We start from the raw sequence: 26,240 nt of genomic DNA on the forward strand, positions 1-26,240 counted from the left end.
AAAAGAAAAAATACATGTACTTACACTCCCAGCAGTTGAGACAAATGATTAGTTTTAAAAACTGTGATAACTGTCCTTTAATTGTTTTTAATTTAGGAGAATATTCACTACACACTCCAGCATCAAATTGAATTTTTTGCCACTGCACTTAACATTTTGGAGATGATTAATATCCATAAATAAGAGTACTGAAATACAAACCTGTGTAAATTAGTTAAAGACACAACACCATTAACAAGCAATTCATCTCTTAAATTTTGAATGAATCCAAATAATTCTCCCCTTGCTGGTTGAAACCTGTGAATATCAAACAGTTTTATGATGCATACTTAAGTACAGAAAGCATGGGTAGTATTATCCTTACAAAAAAAAATGAATGATGTTATCCCTTTCATTTAACAGATGATCATTTGATTCTGTTGTAGGCTTAAGCAATATTTCAGTATTGCCTATTAATCTGAATCACATTTGTTCAATAAATCATAGGAATGATACTTCTAAGTTAACAACAATAGAGTATGTGAGTATTCAGGAGATTCAGGAGAGATTCAGGAAAGTTATTTATTGTTCTTAAAAACATAATTATCATATGGTGATAATTTTAAATATTTGTTCTAATTCGTCATGCATGATCCAGTAAATTGTTAAGGTCTTGCAAAATTCAGTTTTTGTCAATCCATTACTTGACAACCTGCTTTCCGGTCCACCACTTTAGGCAGTTAATCAGACTACTTCTAAAAATCGATCAAAGAATAATTAAATAATGAATCCATTAAGTAATAAATATTCAGTACCCAAAAATCAAGAGTCAGGTATGACCATGCAAAAAGTCTCACAGCTCTGGAAATTCCCTAAAGATATACAATAAAGTGGAGGAGAAGGGTCATTTAAGTAATATATTTGCATGAATGAATTTACGTGTTATAGAATTTAGTTTATTAATTCATGTTTTATAATGGGGGTACATACTCAGGAAAGACTTTCTTCAGATTTTTTGTTCATTCAGTGTTTTTCACTTGTAAGGCCAGCTGCAGAATTGAGTAAGAAACATTCTGAGCAGTGTTATGGTAGAGAAGAATCAAATGCCTGCATTAAATTACTGTATTCCAAGCTCTTTGCTCTTCTCTCAGTTTAATTTATTAATAGAAGATGCAATTACATTATTATAGTCTTTTATTTTGTTCTTTGGAGATATTTAAACTCTCCTTGTAAATACTTTTTTTTATCTTTAAATGTATCAGGTTGAAGAATGCCAATAATTATTCCTCATTAGTAGGAGATATTTTATCATTTGCTGGTTACTAAGAAATTGATTGAACTGTTCTTCAGAACTGTGTAATTAATTCTGCAAGTCAACTTGGAACAGGGAAGACAAGATTTTCTACATATAAATTAGAGTGACAAGTTTAACAGCCTATTATACATGCCACACTGCAATATTTTTATGGATTGAGAACTGTCTAGCAGACCCAAGATAAAATCAACAGAACTCATTTAATTTAGGATCCCAAATGGCAGCTTGACGTGATAGCGATGCTTGGCTTATATTAAAACAGGTAGTGAACCCTTTGATCAGTCAGGGGGCACGCTGTGGGGATTGCCCATGTGTTCTGGAAGTGATAAGAGTTGTCCTTCAAAGCTTCAAATCCACCACCAAAGTCAGTTTTAGCGAATAGTTTTTATGAGATACAGAGAGACACTCGCACTGGGGCGCAGGAATATGCTCACAAAGAAATGAAAAAGTCCACTGTGTCTACCACATTCAGTGATAGACTCTTTTCCCTGTCTGATTAATTAAACAAAGTCTCTGGACTGCACCCTTTGATGTTTTTAATCTGCAGCTTGCATATGCATGCATACATTAATTTCCCCTCAAAAACTAATAATACAGTGTTTCAATGAAGGACAGCAATTCAAAAACTGGGGGGCAATAGGATACCTTTTTGCATGTTTTACTCCCTTCCCATTTGTTTTCACATCTTTGAAGAAAAAGCAGTTAAGAACAAACTCCTTAATTAAACTTTTCTTTTGTACCTTATTGTCATCTTTGTTTTAAAGATTTATTTGAATACAAAACATGTTTCTGTACATGATGCTTTAATGAAGATATGATTTTAGTCACAAAATTGGATTTTGTTTCTCTGAATAAATCCCATTGAATTAGTGGAAAACAAGGAGGGGTTGGGGTTATATATTAATGCTGATAATTCCTAAAGATGTGCTTAAAATATATATTTAGAATCATTCAGTTTATGTCTTTCATTCACATCATAGCTTACTGAAGAATAGACCTAAATTAGAATTTTATTTATGCTATAATATTTCATTTTTCTAATGCTTTTTTCCTCAAAAGTGATTTCGTCTTGTGTTTTATACAGGTGGGAGCAATGTGAGCAAGTTGCTGAAGGATACAACAGCAGTCCACAGCTAGAATTTCAACCTATAACATTCTAGTTATGAGTTCAGAGCCCCAACCACTACTGCGCACTGCTCAATGATTCCCAAATCCCCATCATGATGTATGCAAGAATAATTTATTTTATCCTTATTTTTCCTGACAATCTCACAACTGATTTTAGTTTAAAAAAAAACATTTTTCCAAATTACTTAGCATAATAGTGTCTGACTAAAACATATATAAATAGTTGCTTGACAAGCAAGTAAATTAAGGAAGATGATTACATACGCTGAATTTGTTAACCACATTGGTTTCAGATTTAATTCCAAAAATTGCTGAATGTGCTTCTTTAAAAACTGCACTAGTAGGCAGTGTACTTTTGTTCCAGGACCCTGTTGCAAATAATACTCTCCTTAAAATAGTTCTGCATAGAAATAGCAGGTTTTGACATAATTTCACTTGTGTTAACCAGATGACTTCCCATGTCAGAGCCACAGAAATTTTAGTAAAATAGGATAGCATTGTTTAGACTGGGATTTGAAACTAAAGCATTTAGTTTTTAAGACTTTACTTTTTTAGTTTATTGCTAGAAATGTCACTGATTTTTTTTTCATTACGAAAGGGCACATTTTCAGAAATGTCCACATGGCTTACAGACAAAATCAGAATTTAAAACTAATGTTTTACTTTATCTACATAATAATTACTGGATCAGTAACTTATTTAGCTCATGCAGCTAGTGGTAAGCATTTTTTCCTACTGTGTTCCTCCAGGCAATTTTCTTGCTTGCAATTAATGCTGTCAAAAACTACTGACAAGAATTGGCAAGTGCAAACCTTAATTTTCATAATTTGCATAATTTAGTGGGATAAAATGGTCCAAGAGCTAGTAATTACAAAACTTAAAAACCAAATGTATTGGACAGTTCTTTTATGTCTAATGAACTGAGTGTTTTTTGTTCCCTGCTTGAACTATTGTCTTAGTACAGTAAATGTCCTTTCAGCTTTTCTTAATTAAAAGGTCTTGCCTTTTTTTTTTCATAAGTCAGTGAAGGTTCAATTCTTGTCTTGACTTTTGCACCTGCCGAAGTGCGTGTCTCCTGATTGCAATTGTGATTTACATTATTGAAGATCCCAGTAATTTTGAGGGAGAATTTAAAATAAATCCAGTTGACTGCACTCTAAAGAGGTGAAAGCCTGGTGTATAAACTGAGACTCTGCTACTGGTAGACATTTAAGCTGGACAAAATGTTTGGTCTGTGAAAGTGTGCTGAAAGGTTCTGAAAGGTGTGGTAAGCTAAAGCCTTGCTTTGAGTCATAAAGTTGTTGGAGGTACAGTAGGTGAATAGGGTTAGAGATGGAACTAGACACCTCTGAAGAAAAGATAGCAGAAAAAGCATCAGTAACTTCTCTGTTACTGTATGTCTTGTTATACAAATTGCCTCCCTCGGAGATAATGAAGACTGTCTCTCTATTCTTCCAAGTGTATTCAAGTGTATTTCAAGTGTATTGAAGTGTGTTTCTTTGTAGTTCTGGTTTTGGTTCTGTTTGTCAGTTTATGGAAACTTCTAAAAACCTTTTTGAAGTTTTGTTGTTCTGTATAAAAAAGTTTTATCATCTGTAGTATTTAAAAAATTGATGCAAGATTTATGTAATAATAAAGGGTTTGAGATTTTTGTACATCTAAGGAATGTAAAGAGTTAAGAGGGTTCTGAAAAATATAATTTCCAATTTTCCCGGGTTTAGTGGTGTGAGTCTCATGATGGCACAGTCAAACATTCAAGAATGTAAGCACTACTACAAGTCAGAGGAGGCCATTTGTCAATTCTAGCTTGCCAAAGTTACTGATTGAACAGAGGATTGCATCAGGTTATTAGCTATAGCAACATTTCTGTAAAGTTTTTCTTTTCTGGCCTGAAAAGAGGTGACCCTTGTTCTCAATATTGAATGGACTTACCTTTAGTTTTTCACTTGTGCATTCTGGATTATGTTTCACTGTTGATACTGAAGATGTGGATTGTGTTTGTCAATACCTTTGATGATTATGAATGCTTGAATCAAGTACCTTTGTAACCATCACTGTTCAAGATACTGTAGGTACTCTACATCTTTTAACCTGACAGTGTAAGACATTACTTTCTCCCCAAAAGTGTTCCTACTTTAGCTGCTCTTCTTCAATGGAACTTCTGAGCAGCAATGTTTAATCTGTAGCAAGTTAAACACAATTATACAGAATATTTTAAAATATCCCTTGATTGGAATTTCATATGGGTTTTATTTAATTTCATTATGTACTGTATATCCTAATTTTTTTTCTTTTTTATTGTTTCTCCACATCATCAATTATATTTGTTTAATATTTGTTTTATATTTGATTAATATGTTTGGTGTTTAAAAGATGTTGCAATGTATTATCTTCATATTACCATATAGATGTGCAGAAATGATTAAATTCAGTTGCAAAGATCGCTTGAAATTTGTGAATACATTTTTAAATGAATAAAAAAAAATAATTTTAAACGAATAGCTTCCATTTCACAGAAGACCTTAGATTCCATTATCATTATAAACAGAAACACAATGCAGCAGATACAAAGAGCACAGGCTTTTCATTTATTCCTGTGCAGTAATGGGTTACATTTCTGCTGAAATACAGTATGTCTATACAGCAGGCATTTTAATAACAATAGATGTATTTACAATGTCTTGTGTCCACATTGAACTTTGGTTTAATAATGGCAGCCATGGGGTTTGAAGAACTTGAGTTAATGTGATGATTTTTAAGAGCTGTATAATTTGATCAAATTTGGACTTTCATGGTTGGTCTGTAACATACTCACAGTCAGCAAATTAAGAAAACAAATGTATTTTATATTATTAGATGGGGAGAACTGAAGTCTTTCAAATTTGTAGTTTAATTAATTACAATGATGATCACATTAGAGTAACCTGGATTAGGTCACAAGCACTATTTGAACTACTTTATATCAAGGGATTGTGTTTTTTTATTACTGTAATAGAAATACTGCACATTAACAACTAATCACATTTAGGTTGGAATTATTTGAGAGGGTGATGACAGACCTTACCATAATGAAATTTGGAGTCATTATTCAGAAGGGAATCATTACTTTAGGCTGTGGCTTGGAAAGGTGGATGTCAGAGTAATGTTTATAGTTGAAGTTTATATAAAAAAACAGCATTTTCTATTTGTTGAAATGCTGTACAAGTGTAATAATGATGAACTCCAAAATTGATGTTCACAGACCATTTGTGCATATTCACTACCTGCAACCAAAGCAAACATCTGTATTATTGCTTATTTAGGGGGAAAGAAGTAGGATTTATATTTCATCTTCCATGACAAAAAAAACAAGTTAAATTTCCTTCGAGGCACTTACAAATTGTGACATTGGGCTGACTGCCATGTCTATGTGAATGTTCATGGTGAAGTGGCATGAAGGAAAGTCATTTGTTTATAGCGAATGTGTTTTTAATCAACTGGAGATGCTGTAAAGAGCCATTCTAAATGTCTCCACTATTAATTCCCACCTATTATAGATCTATTAAATCTAACAGACATTTAAAACTAAACTTGTGCCTCAGCCTTGAGGTGATGCCATAAATCTCTCATAAAATAGTTTGTGAGTTGAAACTAACAGGAATTCAGCTTTATTTACACAGTACAGTATATAAAAATACATCTATGTATATAACATTTACAAGATGTAACTGGTTCAGCATGAGATACAGTATATTCACTAGAATGGAATAAAATTAAATACATTAATGAAACTTCATTAAATTGATCAGTGGCTCACGATATAATTCCTGCTAATGAAATTTCTAATTCAAGCTTTCCAATTACAGAGCCTTAATCCGGGCTCTGTGATGGATGGCCATTGAAACAAGTGTGCGTGTTTAAGTTCCCAGACATGGTTTGGCTTTTTTAATAGGGAAAATCTCCTTTAAAGTTGATGAGTTATTACACTACATGAAACAATAAACATTAATGGCCACTTGCATATTGCACAGTGAACTCCTTGCTAAAAATATTGGGCGTACAGTATTAATAATAAACAAATATAGTGTAATTGTCTAATTAGTTTTTATGGACATTACATGTCAAATGGTGAATTTACTGGGACAAAATACCCTCAATGGTACTTTAAGGTGTTGAAGTGTTTTTAATTGTGCTCTATGTGGGGAAACATTGATTACTATGTATATAGTTAATTAAAACACACTTAGGACAGCAGACACAGTGGTTCCCCAGGATCTTGGTTGAGAATCACTGTGTTAGCTGTGGTTTTATTCTTGTGTCTCACTTATTCCAAAGCTGTCAGATTCAGTGCCCTTTTCTAAACATCATGGTCTCTGATCTCCTAATACAATTATCAGACACATTAATTGTAGGATGAATAAAATATTCACATTTAGTTGGAAGATGAAATGCTACTTTCTTGTTTATTAATATCTCAGATATGCTCATATTTTTCTGAAGCAGTCCTCAGGTCAGACTTGAGTTACTGTCGAAATAGTTCATGTTTAATGAATTTTGTGTATTAGTGATATACCATATTTGTATCCTGTATTTATTTATAGTGAGACATATGCATAATATAGTTTTCAGTTTAAATATCAGTTATGATTGAATGCCATTTCTTGCTTGTAAATGGTGACACACTGAGGCAGGAGTAATGCAGTCTGGATGATCTTAATACCTTCTGGTTTTAATTCTACCTGACCTTTTCGGTTTCTAAGTATAATAGAAGTTTAATTCTATTATAGTAAGTAAAGAGCGTGGCTAGAATAAGAACCTCTGAATTAAGGGCCATATTATGTATATGAATATGGCTCACCAGTGCTTGACAGCAGTGTTGGCACCATTTGTTGGTGAAGAGCATGTGTCAGTGAAGTCACTGCAAGCCTGTGGGCACCCAGGAAGTTTTAGCATTCACTGTTTGCCAAGAAGACAACTCCTGAAGAACTCCAGCCAACTAATCACAGCCCTGCCCTACAGTAGCTGCACTCATTTAGTTGCGCTTTGCAATTGCTTTGTGAACAAAAGCCTTTTCAGGTGTGGCCACTAACATACCTCTGTGAAAAAAGTGTCAGATAAACCTTTTAGAATGCTAGTGTCATGGATGTCGGAAGGGCATGCCATGGAATGACAAGGAGAGCAGTACAGACCCTGTGCATAGCGGCAAATGGGGCAACACGATGGTTAGTCCCAGCTCAGGGGGTCAGACGATGTCGGTATAGAAACCTGTGCCCTCAGGAATAATCACAGAGAACTAGGAACACAACAGAAGAGCAGCACCCTCTAGGTATAGAGGGTGTGAAAGCTAGTTTAAGTGTTAGCAGAATAAGTTAATTTTTAATTTAGTAGCAAAAGTTAATTTTGCCGTTTTCTGTAAAGAAAAGTTTGGCCAACATAACACAGTGTAAGTAATGTATAAATGTATAAAGGTCGGTGTCTGTGAAGAATGATATTTTAAAGATACTAGAGGGAGGCACTTAGCCATGCTTAGCAAAAGCTACAGAATTACAGTGACGCACAAGTCACTCAGCTCTTGTAGCTGAAATGGAAAGTTGCCCATCTCAGATATCGATGCACTACCCTGGTGTTGGACTTAATCCATATAGTGATGTGAGTGCAGGTTTTCTAGGCAGCATTGCTTCTTATATGCAGGTAACAGGTCTGCCACTTGTCGATATATTGAAATAATCAATGCACAGATCCGATCCTAATTTATTTAATATTCTATAGAGGTCAGCAAGTCCCACAGCAGATCTGCTGAATATCCAGAAGGTCTGACGAGTTTCAGATTTATTTCTGTTTATTTTCTGACTACTCTAGCATCCTTTAAATTATAATTGGTTTCTGTGTGGTCAGCTCGGAATTTGACATTTGTGCAAAAGCTACAGAAAGGTGAGGCTAATGTCAGTACTAAAGAAGGGTTTTGCAATGCATCCATTGCTGTTGTTTTAATGTAAATTGTTGTTGTTTTTTTTAGGGGGGGGGGGGTACACAAAATAAGTATGAATGTTATGGTCATCTTAAAAAACTTTGAATTACAAAACTCAAAAAATACAAACCATTTTCCAGTATAAGTTTCTAGGCCTCTGGAATCCAGACATTTTTTGTTGTTTTCACTTTATTAACAGATGTTCCACTACCAGCAGTGTTAAATTGAAGAAAAGAACCTCTGGATTGCAGAGCCTGAGTACCATTAAGATTTAACTGGACCCATTTATTCCTTCTCTGTAGCCTCGAGCAGGTGACATTTTAAAGAGACAGAAAACATGCTGGATTCTGGACCTGTGTATTAGTTACCTGCTCTAGTAAATTTGGCACGGCATGTTAAAAAAAGAGGTGGCTGAAATGTAATGTTTATTCTTCAAAAGCCAAAAAGTGAACAGTTATATTTTACGTAATTTATTTTACTAAACAGAGGTGCATGGATGTATATATTTACTTATTTGGATACATTCACTTACTGTAGGTAATGGATACAATCACTTACTGTAGGTAATGATTGCAAAATGGATTAAATTGCAAGAAAAGACCTCATAGCAGAGAAAAAAGGATTTTTGCAGACTATAAAGACAGCCATTTAAAAGTTTGATTAAAAGTTCAAGTTTAAGTTTAATGTTATTATACTCGTATACAGGTATATGATATAACAAAATGCTATTTAGCTACAGTAGCTCTCAGACAGTAAGCAGTACAAAAAAATCAACATCAACATCAGATGTGCAAAATCATACATCAACAGAATAAAATAAAGGATAGAAAATTATGGGGAGTGAGCTTTTTGAGTTTTGATTAAGAGAGAAGGCACTGTGAGGGTTCAGGTTGTAGGTGAGAGAGGCTGGGAGTTTAATAGTTTAATAAAATAGTTTAATAGTTTGATAAAAAAGCTTAATGTGGAAAAAAACATTGAACTTTCTGAATTTAGTAAAGGTTTTAAAATTTACTCCTCCAGATATAGCTCTGAAAGTTTAAAAATTAATCAACAATTTTAAAAATTAGGGATTTATCAAATAATTGTTTGCTAAACAACACTTCCTATCATTTAACAAGAACTTTCAAAATGAAGTTTTTTAAAACTTTTAGTTTTGGAATTTGTATTTGTTATTATTTTCAGCATGAGAGTGTGTTTGAAATAGCAAGGAAAGGAAAATGTTATTTTCTATTTAATAGCTAGTATTAGAGGCCTTGCACTATTCTCTATTTTAAATAATCAGTAAATAATTCCTCTTCTACTCTTGATCAACATTAAACGTAATTAGTTTAAAGGGATTTATATAGCAAACATGAAAGTACAGGAGATTATTTATGCAAGAAACATATTTGACCAAAAATATATGTTAAAAACTTTAATTCATATTCAGCCTAGGAGCAGCATTCTCAACATTCATTCTACTAAAGCTATTAAACAGGTGGGAATACACTGTGAATGTGAACCCTTGTAAATTGCATTACAAAAAGGCTTACAAGTGTAATAAAGCATATTACATCTCTAGGAACATTTAATAAATGTCACATAAACATAACATACTATAACCTACATACTGTACCTATGTGTTATGCTTGTGTAATGTAAATTAGATAGTATACTCCCAAATTTAATATACATCAGGTATTTATTTTTTATTTTAATGCCTGTGGTATCCTCACTGCTTCTCAGCATTGACCTGTTAAGGCTGGGTAGTAGCAACGTGAGCTGTACCCATATTTCATTTGACATGTTATGCCTTAATTTTCCATTTACAGAAAATACAATGAGCTCCATGATGCCCTTTGATCTTAGAGCTGAGATCTTAGAAATAAGTGTCACTTGTGTACGTTTGGAGTTTTCCTGTTTGAATTTCTTGATGCTTGTTAAGATTTTGTCCATTCCCCCAATATATTGAAGTCTTTTCTCACAAATGTAATTTCTTATTGGAGGTTTGGGTGGAAGACAAAGTGCCCCTTTCTTACTGTATCACTAAAAATAGAAGTAAGGCTTTCCTCCCATTGCTCAGAAATCCACCTCCACCATCTCCCTGTTTCTACACCATCGTAGCAGCATATGGTTCACTTTATTCAGGAGGGGGTCAGGCACCTTGTTGTCACCCTGTCAGCCAAACAGGCTAAAACCAAAAGACTTTCTAAATATATTAATGTAATACAGGGCTTACTACTGAAAGGTGCTGTTTAAAACATTAAAAATAATGGACTGATACAAGAAAATCCCTTCACAGCTGCAGTATGTAATATAAAATTAGTTTTCTGTCAATTGTTTGCCATGCACAAATTACAGGATTACATCAATTTGATTAGCTAACTACACAAAAATAAGATGAAATCTTGCTGAGGTAGTCAAATTTCCCTGTTGGGTATATAATATATTGTTTGCTTTATGATTTATATATAACTTGATCAGCTGTGCATTTTTTAATAACGGGAAAGGCTGAAAGACAAGAAATTGAACTTAAATAACTCTATTATTCCATCCCAGCAGGGCAAGACAATTATCTGTGCAAGGGTGAATTTTGTTCTTTTTGTATTAAAACCTAGACAGGTTGCATTGCTTGTAGGTTTAATGCTACTTCAGCCAAAAATGCATAAATAATGTCTCTCTTTGTATACAAAAGATTCTAAAAATGGTAATTAAAATATTTTAAACAGTTCCCATGAGATGATTACTGACTGGAAGAAGAAACAGATTTAATTAAATCTTTTACTTCCTACATTTTGCTTCTAGCACCAGTGCTATTGACATGACACACTGGTTATGTTAGCATGTGGAGTTAATTCACTTTGTCATGCACAGAGCTGTTAATTTCATTTTTAGGAAGAAATATATTTCTAATTAGCAGTTATTGATTCTAAAAACGAACCTGTTACATACTCATTACTTTGTTTTTGTAGAGGACTGGCATAAAGATGGATTGGGTAATATCCACACATTTCACAGCAGAGCCTATCATGAGCTTTTGTGTTGTCTATTATAAGCTGGTTTTATGGCTGAGGTGGCCAGCCTTCAGAAATCTTTATAGGATCTTGGAGAAAATGTTTTGACTTTCAAAATGTTTCTAAACCGACCTTGAGGTGCAATTAAATTGAACTGTCCCATGCCTCAGTTTGTGACCTTAAGAAATGATTAGACATGGTTTAGTTCCAAGAAGAGTGGCATGGATATCCCTATGGGGTGGGTTGTCCTAACCATTACATTTCAGACTTCCAGGTGAAATTTGTTTATCCCTCTTGTTAAGGCTTAGATCTTATTATTCATGATACTTATTCTGAGAACAGTCCCACCTCAATAGATTCCTCAAGTTTAATGAACATACTGAAAATTCTGAAAAAAAAACAAACATTAACATAACGTACAGCTACGTTTTCACTGTCAGCAATGGAAATTTTAAAAACAGAGATAAAATCTCCAGTTTACTCAATTTCAAGATGTCAACTGACATTAATTTTCCTCGATACTGCTGTCTATTTGCCTAATGTCACTATCGGCTGCAACAGAAATGGTAACTTCCGGTGCTTCCATTGCATGAAGTTTGAAGAACTGTCTTTCTATAGCAGCTGTGCAAATGCTAACAGTAATCCTGAGTTCACATTTCTGCTGTTGGAAAGCAAGGAAATACTTAGGGTGCTAAATTTGTGTCAGTGAGGTAAGAAATATATTACTTATGACATAGACATTCACCTCTTGGCTTTAGAATATTTTGAAAATATATATATATATAATTATACCAGTTTTTTGCCCCCAAAAAACTGTGAAGAAAGAAAAGAGCGATCAATAAAACAGAAATAACAGGGCACAGCTGTTTTAATAAGTGCCACATATCAGGCAGAAAATATTTACTCATACACAACCTCCTTTAATCTTACATACAGTACATACGCTCTCCAATTGTTCCAGTCATTAGCAGCAGCAAATTGAAATTATTTGCAACGTGAGTGAGTAGTTCCACTTTGGAGGTTTAGTTTCGTAAAAGTCCTTTCAATTGTAAAATGGAACAGAAAGAAGCAATAAACTCAGATTATAGGAAGGTGATTTCCAGTTAAAGACCTGTATAATTTCTCCTGTAATGTGTTAAACAGTGGTTCTGGTTCCTGTCAAGTAAACATGATTGAAGTAGTTCAGGTGGGTAGCTGAATCAGCATGCGTAGGCTGCAAAGTAATAGGTTTATTCTATGCGGAAAAGAGAAGAAAGAAAACACAACATTTCGGCTGTGGAACCTTCTTCGGGTGTGATGTAAACATGATGGTTATTTGTATTGGGACTTTAAAAGAAGAGCAGATAAACTTCCCTGTTTTTTTTTTTTCCTTCCATATGCCAATGAAGAATCAGGGCAGTTGTCGTTTTTGAATACACTTGTTTGCTTTTTTTTCTCCTGGGTAATGGAGCCTTTCAAAATACATGAAGGCAGAATGTCATATTTGAGGTAGAGACCACCCCTGAGTAGAAGCAATTACACAAACTGTACCTGTAACTCAGCAATGCTCAGCAGGTTATCTCCAGGAAGTGCTCAGCAGAAACAAATGTGCCATATAATTGGAGAAACACAGCTGCAGCACCTACAGTATGTTCTTGTCCTTCAGTGGCCAGTATGGAACCCATTGGCATGGTAAGCACGAGCATGTTATATGCTGGACTGGAACATTATGACTGACCTGTATCTTTGCAGAATAATTTAGAATGAAAGGCAGATAAAAGACAAAAGAAAGGAATTACTTGGAGAATAAAATTAAACATTAAAAAATAACATTTTATCTAATGCTCAAGTAAAGAAAATAATTGATAGGCCATCAAGATCTTCACAAACTTCAGTATTTTATTAAGAAGAGCATCACCAGACATTTCAAATCTTTTTGACACACTAATGAGCTAAGAATGACTGCAAAGTGTGTTCTGTAATTAGAATGTTTGGCATTAATTAAATCATTCCTAATGTAGGCAACAGCAGTCTCAGATAGATTTACTAATATCAAAATGCATAGGACTTGTTAGAATGAAGGTTAAACAGCATTGGTAATATGATGTTCTGAAGCTTTCTGACTATGACAGACTGTATTTGGTTTGTCCATGTAATGGACATTTTACTTCTACCTTATTTATTTGTGTGTGTTTGAAATAGATTTGGGTTCTTTTGCCTCTGAGGAAAGAGAAATTCTGTTTGGTTGCCACAGGCTTTTTTGCCACTCAACACAAGGTACTCTATAATGTCAAAGTAAGAAAAAAAATCCAGACATTTTACTAAATTAATTAAAAATAAAAAAAACAGCAAATAATTGAATGCATAAGTATCCCCCCACCTCAGAGTTAATACTTGGTAAGACTAGCTGTTGTAGCAATTAAAGCTGTGAGTCTCTTTGGGTAGGTTTCTGTCAGCATTGCACATCTTGACACTGGAACTTTTGCCGAGATGTGACATGCATCTTTTTCAACAAATACTTTTTTCTTGCCACCCTTCTGTACAAGCCAGATTTATGAAGTGTGAGTCCTATTATTGTCTAATGTATAGTTTCTCCAACCTCTGTCATGGAAGACTGTAACTCCTTTAGAGTTGCCATAGGCCTCTTGGTGGCCTCCCTTACTATGGCTCTTCTTACCTGGACACTCAGTTTTGGAGGACGGCCAGTTCTGGGCAGATTCACAGTTGCTCCATATTTTCTCACCTTTTAAATGATGGACTTCACTGTGCTTCGATGTATTCAATGCCTTGCAAATTGTCCTATATCCTTGTCCTGACTGGTATTTTTCAAGAACCTTGTCTCGGATCTGCTTGGAATGTTCCTTGGTCTTCATGGTGTACTATTTCCTTGGAAATGCACTAAGTGGGGAAGCTTCCAGACACAAGTGTATTTATTCTGCAATCATGTGAAACATGCACACAGGTGGATTCCAGCCAACTAATTATGTGACTTAGAGAAGAGAGGTGGTTACTTCAGAGGTAATTTAGGTGTGTCAAAGCAATGGGGTGAATACTTATGCATTCAATTAATTTCTGTTTTTTATTTTTAATTAATTTAGTAAAATGTCTGGATTTTTTTTCTCACTTTGACATTATAGAGTACTTTATGTTGATGAGTGGCAAAATTAAATACATCATGGCTCCATGCTGTAACACAATAAAATGTGAAAAAGTCCAAGGGGGATGTAGACTTTCTATAGGCACTGTATCATTTTATCAGTTGGTGTGATCTTCATCATTTAGTCATAAATATGCTCTTGAAGTTTTTAGAGGTTTTGATGTTTATGGTGTTCTCCAGGTATTCTTGATTTGTATCACTTTGGCCCAGATCCTCTCATGCTTGTATTTGGGTAAAATGTGTTTAACTATAGCATAGATGCAGTTTTTATAAGGTTGAATTGTTGTAGATTTTCACTTAATCATCTAAGGGAATAAACATAATGTGCGTTTGATGTTGCAGTTCTGATGCCTTTTTCCTCAGATTAAAAAGTGAAATTATCAGATTAAAGATCATTTCTCAGCAATATGTTTTTGTTGGGGTTCAGACAGATTGTTCCTTATATCAACTCAAGGTTGTACAGATACTGTTAGTTAGATACATGGTGCAAATGATAAGGACATAAGGGTACTTTGTCAATGCCCTGCAGTATTTCGAATGTCTGAATCAGGTCTCCTAATAGTCTTCTATTTTTGAAACAAACAAGATTCAGATCTTCAACCATGACAGTATTGGACATTCCGTTAAGATCAGGTACATTTTGGTCACTTTTCTCTTGCTTCTAGAGCAGTGATATCTTTTTTGTAATGTGTCAACCCCCCAAAAAAACTTAATTTAAATTATTTTAACTACTGTACTGTATATGCATTAACCAAATTAACCTTTTGTTTGCCTATGTACTGCTTCCTCACATTGTAGTGTAATCATAAATACATACTCTACCTGTATATATATATACTATATACAGTATAGAATATACTGTATATACACATCCATATTCATAGATGGGTTCTCAAGCTTCCATTTTATATCTATAATTGATGTCTTCCCTAACATCATGCAATAATCTGCATATCATTTGCCAGGTGATTGACTAGTCTGAAATTGAATTTGGCCTATATCTAAATTTAAATTTCCTTTGGAACTTCTACATTGTTTGCTAATATTCTTGTTTGGGATTTTAGTTGTATCTACAGATTTCACTAGTTCACTAGCTATGCCAGAATCTTATTACTTTAAACTATGAATGACATTGGTCCTAATACAGACCCCTGGAATATTTCACGACTAATAAAATCCCAATTTGAGCATTTTCTTTTAATTGTAATTTGTATCCAATAAGCAGTTCACAATCCAAACATACACATTATCTTGCCACCAATTTCAGGATTAATCTTTTTTACAAAACTTTATCAAAATATCCTTTTAAGTTTATATAACCATAGTTATCATTTTCATAACTCTACATGTACTGTATAACATAAATAAGACATATTGGTCTATAATTATGTAGTTATGTTTTGCAAGCCTTTTTATGCAAGTTATATATAATTATAATAAACTTTATTTTATATAGCACCTTTAAAGGTGGCTTCTAAAAGTGCTTTACAGGATGACAACAACAATAAATAAAAAGAATACACAAGATAAAACACAATGACAATATACAGAGAAGACATGGATGGTGGTACTAAGAAAAGCAGAGGGGTGAAGAATGGAACCAGTGCAGTAAAGGCTTTTCTGAAGAAGAGAGTTTTGAGTCTGGATGTGAAGGAGTTTACAGAAGGTGACTCTCTGATATTCTTGGGGAGAGAGTTCCAGAGTTTGGGGGCATAACAGGAAAAGGCCCTGTCACCCATACAATGTAGACGGGCTTGGGGGACAGTAAGGAGAGCAGAATTAGAAAAGCTTAGGTTGCGAGTTCAGGCAGGTACTGAGGTGCCAAGCCATGCAGAGCCTTATAGGTGAGCATGAGGATTTTAAAGTCTACACGGAATTTGACCGGAAGCCAGTGCAAGGACTCCAGGATAGGAGTAATGTGAACACTTGCACTAGACCTGGTCAGGATTCTGGCTGCTGAATTGTGGACATACTGCAGTTTGTTCAGAGTAGATTTAGATACCCCAGCGAGTAGAGCATTACAGTAGTCAATTCAAGAGAATACAAATGTTTTGATCAGCTTTTCAGCCACAGTTAATAATAGCATAGGGCATAGTCTAGCAATAAGGTGAAAAAAAGATGTTTTGACAGTATGCTGTACATGTGGGTCAAATGTTGAGCCAGAATCGAATATAACCCCAAGGTTTTTCAATTTTGATTGAAGCTCAAGTACAGAGCCATCTACAGATAGGGTTAGAGGACTGGCTTTACGAAGTTGATGGGGGGTGCCAATAAGTATGACTTCAGTCTTGTCGCAGTTAAAATGAAGGAAGTTTTGAGTCATCCAAATTTGTATATCAGAGATGCAATTAGATAGAATAGAGACAGCCACATCAGTGTCAGGTTTGGTATGAATGTACTGTATATTTGAGTACCGTCAGCGTAAAAATTAAAGCTGAGGCCGTGTGATCTTAAAAGCTGACCAAGAGGGATCATGTAAATGCTGGAGAGCAAGGGGCCCAGTATTGAGCCCTGAGGAATACCAGACTTAACAAGACCAATTTCAGACCTGTAGCCATTGAGAGAGACAAAGTGACAGCGATCAGTGAGGTAAGATTTGAACCATTTGAGAGCAGTGTCAGAAACTCCAAAAACAGTCTCAAGATGAGAAAGTAAGATGTTATGGTCAAGAGTGTCAAAAGCAGCACTGAGATCAAGAAGGATGATTATAGAAAGAGAACCAGAATCAGAAGCTATTAGAAGATCGTTGGTGACTTTGACCAGGGCAGTTTCTGTGCTGTGAAGTTAACGGAAGCCAGATTGGAGGGGTTCGAAAAGGTTGTTACTACATTATATGAAAGTTATAATGCATAGCTGTATAATCATCAGCTTTTATACACAGAATGTGAGTCATGGCTTAATAAAATTAGCTCCTCAGAGATTCCTCATTAGAATGTAACACAGGATATTTAAAAATGCAGTTTTATCAAGGGGTGTTATAGAGATGATTGGTGTCTTTAGAAGGAGTCAAAAACGTTGTCTCAAATTAATAATTGTACCTATAGAGATAATGGAAGTTATGCAGTAAACTACTAGTTAATCGGACCTTTGCCTTATTCTAGTTCTTCCAAGGGAACAGTCTATAATTAATAGAGGGAGGGAATTCAGTTTATTAATTTGATCTTGTAATGACGTTTCAGTGTTCTCTAGTTTGTATTGCTTGAAACTCCCATATTTAGCAGAGCAGGGAAAATACAAAACCAATAAAGGCCCTTATCATTACTTAGGTTCCATTTTACAAATCTATTTGCTGTAATACAGTCACAGTGTGAGCTCTACCATGCAACCTAACCTGTGCAGATGGATGTATGATGACTACTATTGGACACAGGGGAAAATAGGGAGTAAGTTAGCCTTTGAAGGGTTTCACTTTTTAAAAGTCAGATATATATATATGCCTGAAATCAGAACTAAAATGAACTTGCAGGACCTGATATACTACTGTATATCCTGCAACTTTGGTAGATTCAGAAGGAGTCTTTGATGAGGTGCCAGAGATCATTCTGCACATGGTAGAAACTGGGAAATGCCCTCTTAGGTATCAAATGTGCTGAGATCATGTTTGAGACAGATTGGCAAAGCAGCATGGGGATATGCATACAGAACTGAAGTTGCAGCTTCTGCTGTTACAATGTTAACACAAAAGCTGAAAGCCAAGGGGTACCCAAATAAAATAAAAAAAAAACATAGAATGATAAGTTCTTATTCATCAGGAAACACAGCAGTTGAACAAGAATGCTCTATGTGGAGGTTGCAGGTTTAGGTAGTCATAAACAATATGAAGCACAGTGTGTTTCCTTTCCCCTAAATGTTTAGTGAAAATCTGCAAAAAATAACAGATGAAAGCAAAAAAAGTCAATTTCAGCACTTTTAAACAGGCATTTAAGCATGGGGGTCTTCCAAGGCAACTGAAATCCTGCTATGTTGAGAGACAAGTCCAGAGAGTCCAGGGGCTTCTTAATTTGCCTTTTTACATTGCTCATTGTGCATAATCCTTTGGATACAGTGGAAATTGGTGGAAATATAACTCTTGAATTGATTTTCATAATCAGCTGTGGTTATTTGGTTGATGAAAAGAACAGAAAGTGATTCCTCAGACACAGTGTGAAGAAAGATGTGGAGATCAGTAATGTTTGTACTTTCCAAGCTATTCCAGATATAAAATTACAAGAAATGGTGCAGAAAATGTACTTTTTACATATTTTGTTAGTGCTACATTACTGCTACTGCTACCAAAACATTGACTAACTGGGCTACTATTTCTGTCATGTCTAATTATAAAATACACAAGGAGTGGTTTACCATCAGCACTCCGGATCACCCAAGTGAAAGTGCTGAATGAAAGTTTCAAAACAAGCCCAATGTAGAGCCGGTGGTGACACAAACATCACGTCAGAGTCCCATAGGCTGTCAGCTAGAGGGTATAGACTTAGGTTGACTGAAGGTTGGCAGTGTTAGAGGTCACCGATGTCGAGCCTTATGTAAACCAGCACAGATTGAATGGTCCATTTGTGGAACCAGACCAGCTACATGCACTTCATCGATGCATCATTCGGAGGGCACCAGCAGCTGGACTGATTTAAGGTGCACTCCCTAAGCGGGAAACTTCTCCAGAGACCTGGCCAGGCATGCACTGTCAAAGTGGTCTTCTCAGATGTAGTCTTCCTGAAGCCTGAAGCCTATCTCAGCAGACTTACCACCTTGACCGGGCTGAGGATTGCATTGACAGTTGGTTGGCTCTTTGCAGATCATTCCATCTGGGGTGGAACAATGGTCCTGTGGTTAGTATTCCTGCCTCACAGTGTAGGGCTCTGGATTCAATTCCTGGGGTGCTATCTGCTTGGGAGTTTGTATGTTCTCCCCCGTGTTCACGTGGGTTTCCTCTGAGTGCTCTGGTTTTCTCCCACAGTCCAAAAACATTGGCAGGTTAATTGACTTCTTCAAAAAGTGGCCCTGGTGTGTATGTCTGTGTCTCTGTGCTGTGATGATTGGCTTCCCATCAAGGGTGTATCTTACCTTGCACCTGTTCATTGCCAGGACAGGCTATGGCTCCCCCTGTGACCCTAAAATGGAAAAAGCACTTAGAAAATAGATGGATGGAAGTTTTCACCTTCATTATATATGAGAAAGTTCTTCATTAATAGCACTTCCAACTTATATTATTGCAATTATGTATACTACAAAGGTACCTGTTGACTGAGACAGATTATTGAATTACAAGACCAATCTCATTCCTATGATCTTTCATCATATCATACATTCCAGACAGTTTAGTTTTTTTTTTCATTTTCTGTATTCAGCTACTCCCTGAGTTTGCTACCATAAACTATAGTATATGTTGTTTTCATGATCTTAAAACTGCCAGTCATTAAACCAATGAGAAAACCACAGAACCCTTGAAATCACAATAAAAAGCTTGTGTTGAACTGAGACAGAGATTAAATGAGCAAAACAAGTAGGTTCTAAGAAAATTGATTGTTTTTTGCTTTGCACTGCTTGTATCTTGATTAGCTTTTAATCAGTCAGTGACCTCAAGAAACATATCCTAGTAACAAAGCAAGACTGTCAAGAATCTGAAAGCTACATTTTTTTTTTCAAATTAATGACTCATTTGATGCATAATTCCACATTTACACTTTTTGACCTCATGTTAACATTTTGTTGGGGGAAATATTACGGTCTAGTTGATGCAAGTAAAATCTCAGCCCTCCCAAAAAATAAATCATTCAGGTATTTAATATAAATACATTTAGTTCTAGAATGTTCAAATATACCAGTGTTCAAATTTTTATATGTATGTGACTTACATTAAACATGCTATGAGGTGTAAAAAGTTGATTTCATAGATGCTTTAATGCATCTTAAGTTTTCTCTACATTAACAGTGTTACTATTGAGTTCTGAAACTACGCAAGTCTTCAAAGACTTTCAGGTCCTTCGGTAAAATTGAAATGACAATGGTCCCAGTCTTAAGTTTCTTTTGAAAAGGAAATGTGTCCTTGGTACATCAGAAAGCCGCAATCAGAATGAAAGGTTCAGCCTTAATGTAATGGTAGGATAATCTGTTATCCATGATACTGGAGATTGTTAATAGAGTAACTGCACTCTTCCTTTAGATTTCTATATACTTTGATATCCTGAAATGAAAACAGTAATGGAGCAGTTCACAGTACACTGTTTATCCTCTGGGCTTTTATGTTTTTCAGAAAAAATGTTGTTGAGGATCAGCAGGTGGATAACTTTCTCTGCCTTTTATTTTGTTACCCATATAGTAGAACAGTCTGACACTAACATGCTGTAGCTTCCTAAAAATCCCTCTATGGGATCTTTGTGACCTCACAATGCACCAGAAACTTTTCCTGAGACATTAGGGTATGTCATTGTAGTGTAGAAGTGTCTGAGGTAATCAGGAGCAGTAGGGCATCAGTGTGCACTGTTCCTTAGCTTATTTTTCTCTTGCTCACACAACCTCTGCATAAGAAAGAAAGCATGTGCATGCCAGCAAACAAGACTTTGGATCAAATGCAAACAGGGCTTGAATCTTTGTGGACTTGGTAAGATGCCAAGGCTTTAGTAAGACCAGGAGGCAGTTTTGCTGTTTGAAAAAAAGGGTACTTTACCTTGTCAGTTTTAATTATGGGGTGAATTAATAAACACAGCTTCAAGTTCTTTGTAGGTATGTCTACAAGCATGTCTACAAAAGTGTTTCATTTTCTTCACCACCATACTTAATGCCTACTGATATCCAATACAGTAGCTCATGAGGTGCCACACCTAATGAAGAGGTTTTGATTGTATTTTCTTATTACATAGCAGATAAATAGCAGCAAATGGTATCTAATGTGTTTCTTCTTTATCCTTTCCAATGATTTACCAGTGACCTTGCTTATGTGCATAATATATGCATTTGTTCAACACATGCTTTTGGAGACTAAGGTGCTCCATGTTAAACTTTCTGAAGCATTATTTAATTATTGTGGTCCTTGGTGAATGATGCCATCTTCTGTTACAACTAATTTGACAAGTGGCTATTTTTTTAAATAAAACAATTTCTACTGCATTGCATTTATGTTCAGTAAAACAAAAACAACAGGTGAGATATGTTTGCCAAACCTGTGGCCTTTGGAGAGAAAGGGATACACTTTTTTCAGAGAAATAAAATAAAATTGTGATAAACTGTTAACTGGCTTAGCAGAATAGATGGCATGTATTTTTCTTTTTACTTTTCTTCTCATGCACTCCTGGCTCTTTATGCCATTTTATATGTTTTTGTCAAGTCTGTGTTGGTCCATAAGAGGAAGAGGTACAGTAGTTCCCACACAAGAGCTCTTTGAATTGACATGACTAAACTATATAAAAGACCCTCTAACCAATAATTGCAATCTCTTTGTGAATATATAAGGAAACTGACCCAGTTTATGACAAATTGGAGTGGGAATAGTATATTGTTTGCATTCCCCTGAGAAGCATTTTACAGACTACTTGAGAAAAGTAAAAATATTTAGGAACTGTTGCTGAATAGAATTATTGCATTCAGGGAAATCATTCTGCATCTTGAAGTGTGGACAGATGCATAAACTTGCATAGTGTGGACAGATGCATAAACTTAAAGCATGTAAGTCATTTAGATGGTCAGACTTCAGAACATTTTAGTGGTCTTAGTACATTTAGAATCTCAATATACATTAAAGGTCTAGTATAGAGCAATAGTAAGAACTGTTGGCTCATTTACTAATGCACAGTACATACTGTATAACGTGTGACAAATTGTGACTATTTCTTGTGTTGTAGCTAAAACGAATGCTTAAATAAAAACGATGGCCTTCAAAATTTTGCAAAACAAAAAGTAGCTTTTTAGTAATGACAGGAGCATATTCTGCAGGGTGTGCACTGGTATTCCAGTGTGGCATTTTACTGACCATTCCAGTGTTAAATTCTCCGCCCAGTTGTAAATAAATCTGCACAGCTGTATTTCTCAGTTAGGGGTAGCCAGTTGGTCTTGTTCAAATTCTTTTCAGAAGGTTTCCCACTTTGCAATGCTATTTGCATGACATTTGCACAGATTCCCCATGTTTTTTTTATACAGCAAATGTATTGTACTTATGCCATTACATTTTTCTATGGTCTGAATTATGCTATAAGGTGGTTTTACTATGATACCCATTATGCTACACTACATTTTCCTCTGCTTTATCATGGTGTATTGAAACATGATGACATTTGTCACTGCAGGTTCTCCTTTGACTTCCTCTAAAACAAAATTAACAGACCACACTAGTAATTCATTTTAACTTAATATTAAAAGAAATCTTCACTAATTTTTTAAGTATTATATTGAGTAAGAAGCTACACTATTGAATTGTACAATACCAAAACTTTTATTCCCTTGAAGAGGTCATCTTGGTTAAATGATCATTTTCAATTTTTGATACTTTCTGCTTCTTAGCACTGCAGAAGGGAGTGTGTATGGCACTCTGCAGTTCATGGCTAGGTTTACTGTGTGGTGAACATGAGCTTTATATCTGTTCTGGGATGCATCATTGAATACTGCATGTTGCACTGTTTTAGCATTTTCAGTGATCTGGAAAAGAGAATGTCCACAACCACACTCACTTCAAGCCACTTTCAAGGGCTTGACCTGACAGAAAAAGTCAGACACAGTTCCAAGGCTTAAATATCTCAATTCCTTCACTAAATGTCAAAATATAATTGCAACACAGCATTACTGCAGACAGGACTGATAGCTTCTTTATAAGTTCAAGACATACGGCTTTGATGCCTCATGCATGAACAGGACCTGTCGTTTTGTATTATTTTGATTTACTGAAGACAACTTGCAGAGAAAATGTGCGATTAATGATAGATACTGTACGCACTCTGAAGCCAGACATTTTTTTTTTCTGTGGAAACTACCTGTGTGAAAATCTTTATGGCAAGAATAGAATCTAGTGCTTTTTAAACTTGGATATATGAACTCAAGACAGTATGGCACATATCCACTTCATTTGCATTCAGACAACTGAAAAGGGTGAGTTGAGCCAAGGACAGATGTTGAGGTAGTTATGACAACAGACAAACAAGTAAGCAAGTTACACACAGCACACACACAAATGCAAATTTAAAAGAATAACCACCCTCAGAACTGCAAAATTGGTGGTTCTCCAGAAAATTGTAATACTTAATTAGCAGGCTATATTCAAAGACATTTTTTTCCTCATGCATCTTTCACTCTTTCTCATGGACTCTTCTTTGCTTTGATTATTTTTATTTCCCTTCCCCTTGCTCTCTTCTTTTTCTCTTGCTCTCTTTCTTTCTATCTCTTTCATCCATCTTCTTTCTCTCATTCTCCCAGACGATCTGCAGAGAATTTATGTGAGCCTGTCTTTATGGGGAAGATGCCTTCCCCATGGAACACACTGACATAATAAATAATCCCTGAATAAATAATAGGTCATTTTGCTTTTTTTTAAAGTTTGTTTATAACATTGTAAATTAAGTCACTTTGCATTTATTTGTTCTCAATATTACAGTTTATGCCATAAATGTCTTTTATTTTTGTAGTACGAACTTTAATACCAACAACACATATTTGTTTTTAATTTTATTTTTTAAATGGGAACTTGCCCATGAATGTCCATTGTGAGTGACATTACTAACCCTTCTTCCTGTGCTGAAGCTTTTTTTAACAATACCTCATTTGCCTTGTTTTAAATAATAAGCATCATTTTTATTTCTCTTGACATTTTGAGAAACAAAACTTTTTTTTTTCTTTTGTAGGATTGATTCTTAGACTACCTCCCACTTTTCATACTGCAGAAGAACAGCTCAGGTGAGTGCAGATCTATTTTATTTCCTCCTCTTGAGAGATTTTCTTCTATTGTTGTCATTTCAATGAATGTGTCTTAGCAAGTTTTATGGTGGCAACTCTCCGCATATGGTTCTCATACCATGGTATGCATGTTACATCTTGTTAACCTATAGCAGGTGCTCCTACAGAAAGGCAGTGGCCGTGTCCTGATTGTCACACTATGCCCTAAGCCCTTCCCTCCCTCCTCCTTGTGACGTGCACAAGTGCGGACTTCGAGTGCGCGAGTATTTGAGGAGGCATTGTTATATAAAGGGTAATAGACACCTTTGCATAACGTCACTCACATGGCTTAGGGTCAAAATGCTTTCTGTTGTTGATGCTTTTATAATGGCTATTTGCATGTTGGCAGATATTTGTTTTGAAAATTATTTTTTATTCTCTGCTCGCAGATTGATGAAATTGAATTTCATTTCGTCAGTCTCTGCATTAAAGTAGTGACATATCGTGTTCATTCATGTTGAGCAGGCTCTACTCAAAACTTGGCAAGACCAGTCTCTGTTTATTTGAACCTTTGTATTACTTAATGCATTTCATATCGTCTGTCCCAGTACAAAAATGACAGTACGAGGAACATAATTCATTCATTCATTTTCATTCTAAATAAACTTAATAAGGTAAACCTGACAATACCTCAAAACTTTATACTATTAAATATTCCGTGTACAAAATACACCGCAGGTAAACGAATATTCATCCGTTTGGGTGATGAAATAAAAGCTTTATGTCAAAACACCGTACCTAGAATATATACAGTATGAATATACTGTAAAGTTGCCTAATGAATTTTATTTTACATAAAATGCTATTTTAAAACTAAAAGCTCAATTATACTAACACTTGAATATTTTAAAGGAACAAGTAATAGGTTTATTCCATGCTGAAAAAAAAGAAGAAAGAGAACACAACGTTTCGGCCGTGGAGCCTTCTTCAGGTGTGAGAGAGACAGGGCAGTAGGCAAAGGTAAAGTAGCGGGAGAACAAAGGTTGGGAGGGAGGAGGAGTGAGAGGCGGGAGCAGGGGACAGAAAGAGAGGCCAATCAAGAGGTGTGAAGTCAGAATGGGTGCAGAGAGGTGTGAAATGAAACTTCCAATGAATGGAGAAAATTTAAAAGAACAGTAATCTGTCGTTAAGGGAAGGGAGAATGTGTGATCCTAACTGCAGAATAATTTTGGTTTCGGTGGTCTTTCTGATGTATGAGTTCGGAAAACCGTCTTTGAGAACACAGACGGAGAGATTAGTGTGGTCGTGGCCGTCAGAGGTGAAATGAGAAACAATGGGCTTGGAGAGATCTTTAATCTTCACAGCCCTGACGTGTTCTCTGAAGCGGTCTCCGAGTCTCCTTCCTGTTTCTCCAATGTAGATGGCTGGGCATTTACTGCAAGAGATACAGTAAATAAGGTTGCTGGAGGTACAAGATGCTGTCTGGGTGATCCGGAATTGTCCTGAGGGGCCTTGAATGAGTGTGGTGGTGGCTGTGTACTTGCAGGTGATACAGCGAGCTCTGTTGCAAGGGAAAGTGCCTGGTGTGGATGGTTGTTGAGGGCGGTCAAGGGAGCTGTGAACAAGGAGGTTACGCAGATTAGGTGGTCGGCGATATGAGATGATAGGGCGATCAGAAAAGAGGGCCCCAATGGAGGGATCATCCTGTAGGATGGAAAAGTTCTGGTTAATGGTCCTGGGGATAGGAAGTGTGTTAGGGTGGTAAGGAAGCACCAAGGGAATGCGGTTGTTACGGCGGGAGTTCCTGATCGGGTTGTTGGTCCGGGAGGTGTTTTTGGCTTGGGCAAGGGCCCTGTCAATCACACTGCTGGGATATCCTCTGTTGATAAAAAATGA

At 35.6% G+C, this 26,240-nt stretch overlaps 1 protein-coding gene across 18 annotated transcripts in view; it reads left to right on the plus strand.

The window, feature by feature from the left end:
* The window catches only part of fut8 (fucosyltransferase 8), a 435,504-nt gene that overhangs the window by 182,861 nt on the left and 226,403 nt on the right, over positions 1-26,240 (plus strand). For 15 of the 18 annotated variants that reach the window (XM_015351257.2, XM_069192936.1, XM_015351245.2 and 12 more), the window contains one exon: positions 24,314-24,365. The gene's annotated coding sequence lies outside the window, so the exon portion shown is untranslated. Of the gene's footprint in view, positions 1-2,378; positions 2,520-24,313; positions 24,366-26,240 lie in introns of all 18 variants that reach the window. The other 3 variants (XM_069192939.1, XM_069192934.1, XM_069192937.1) reach the window with 1 other exon arrangement.

The sequence above is a fragment of the Lepisosteus oculatus genome, chromosome 8, assembly GCF_040954835.1.
Source record: "Lepisosteus oculatus isolate fLepOcu1 chromosome 8, fLepOcu1.hap2, whole genome shotgun sequence".
NCBI lineage: Eukaryota > Metazoa > Chordata > Actinopteri > Semionotiformes > Lepisosteidae > Lepisosteus > Lepisosteus oculatus.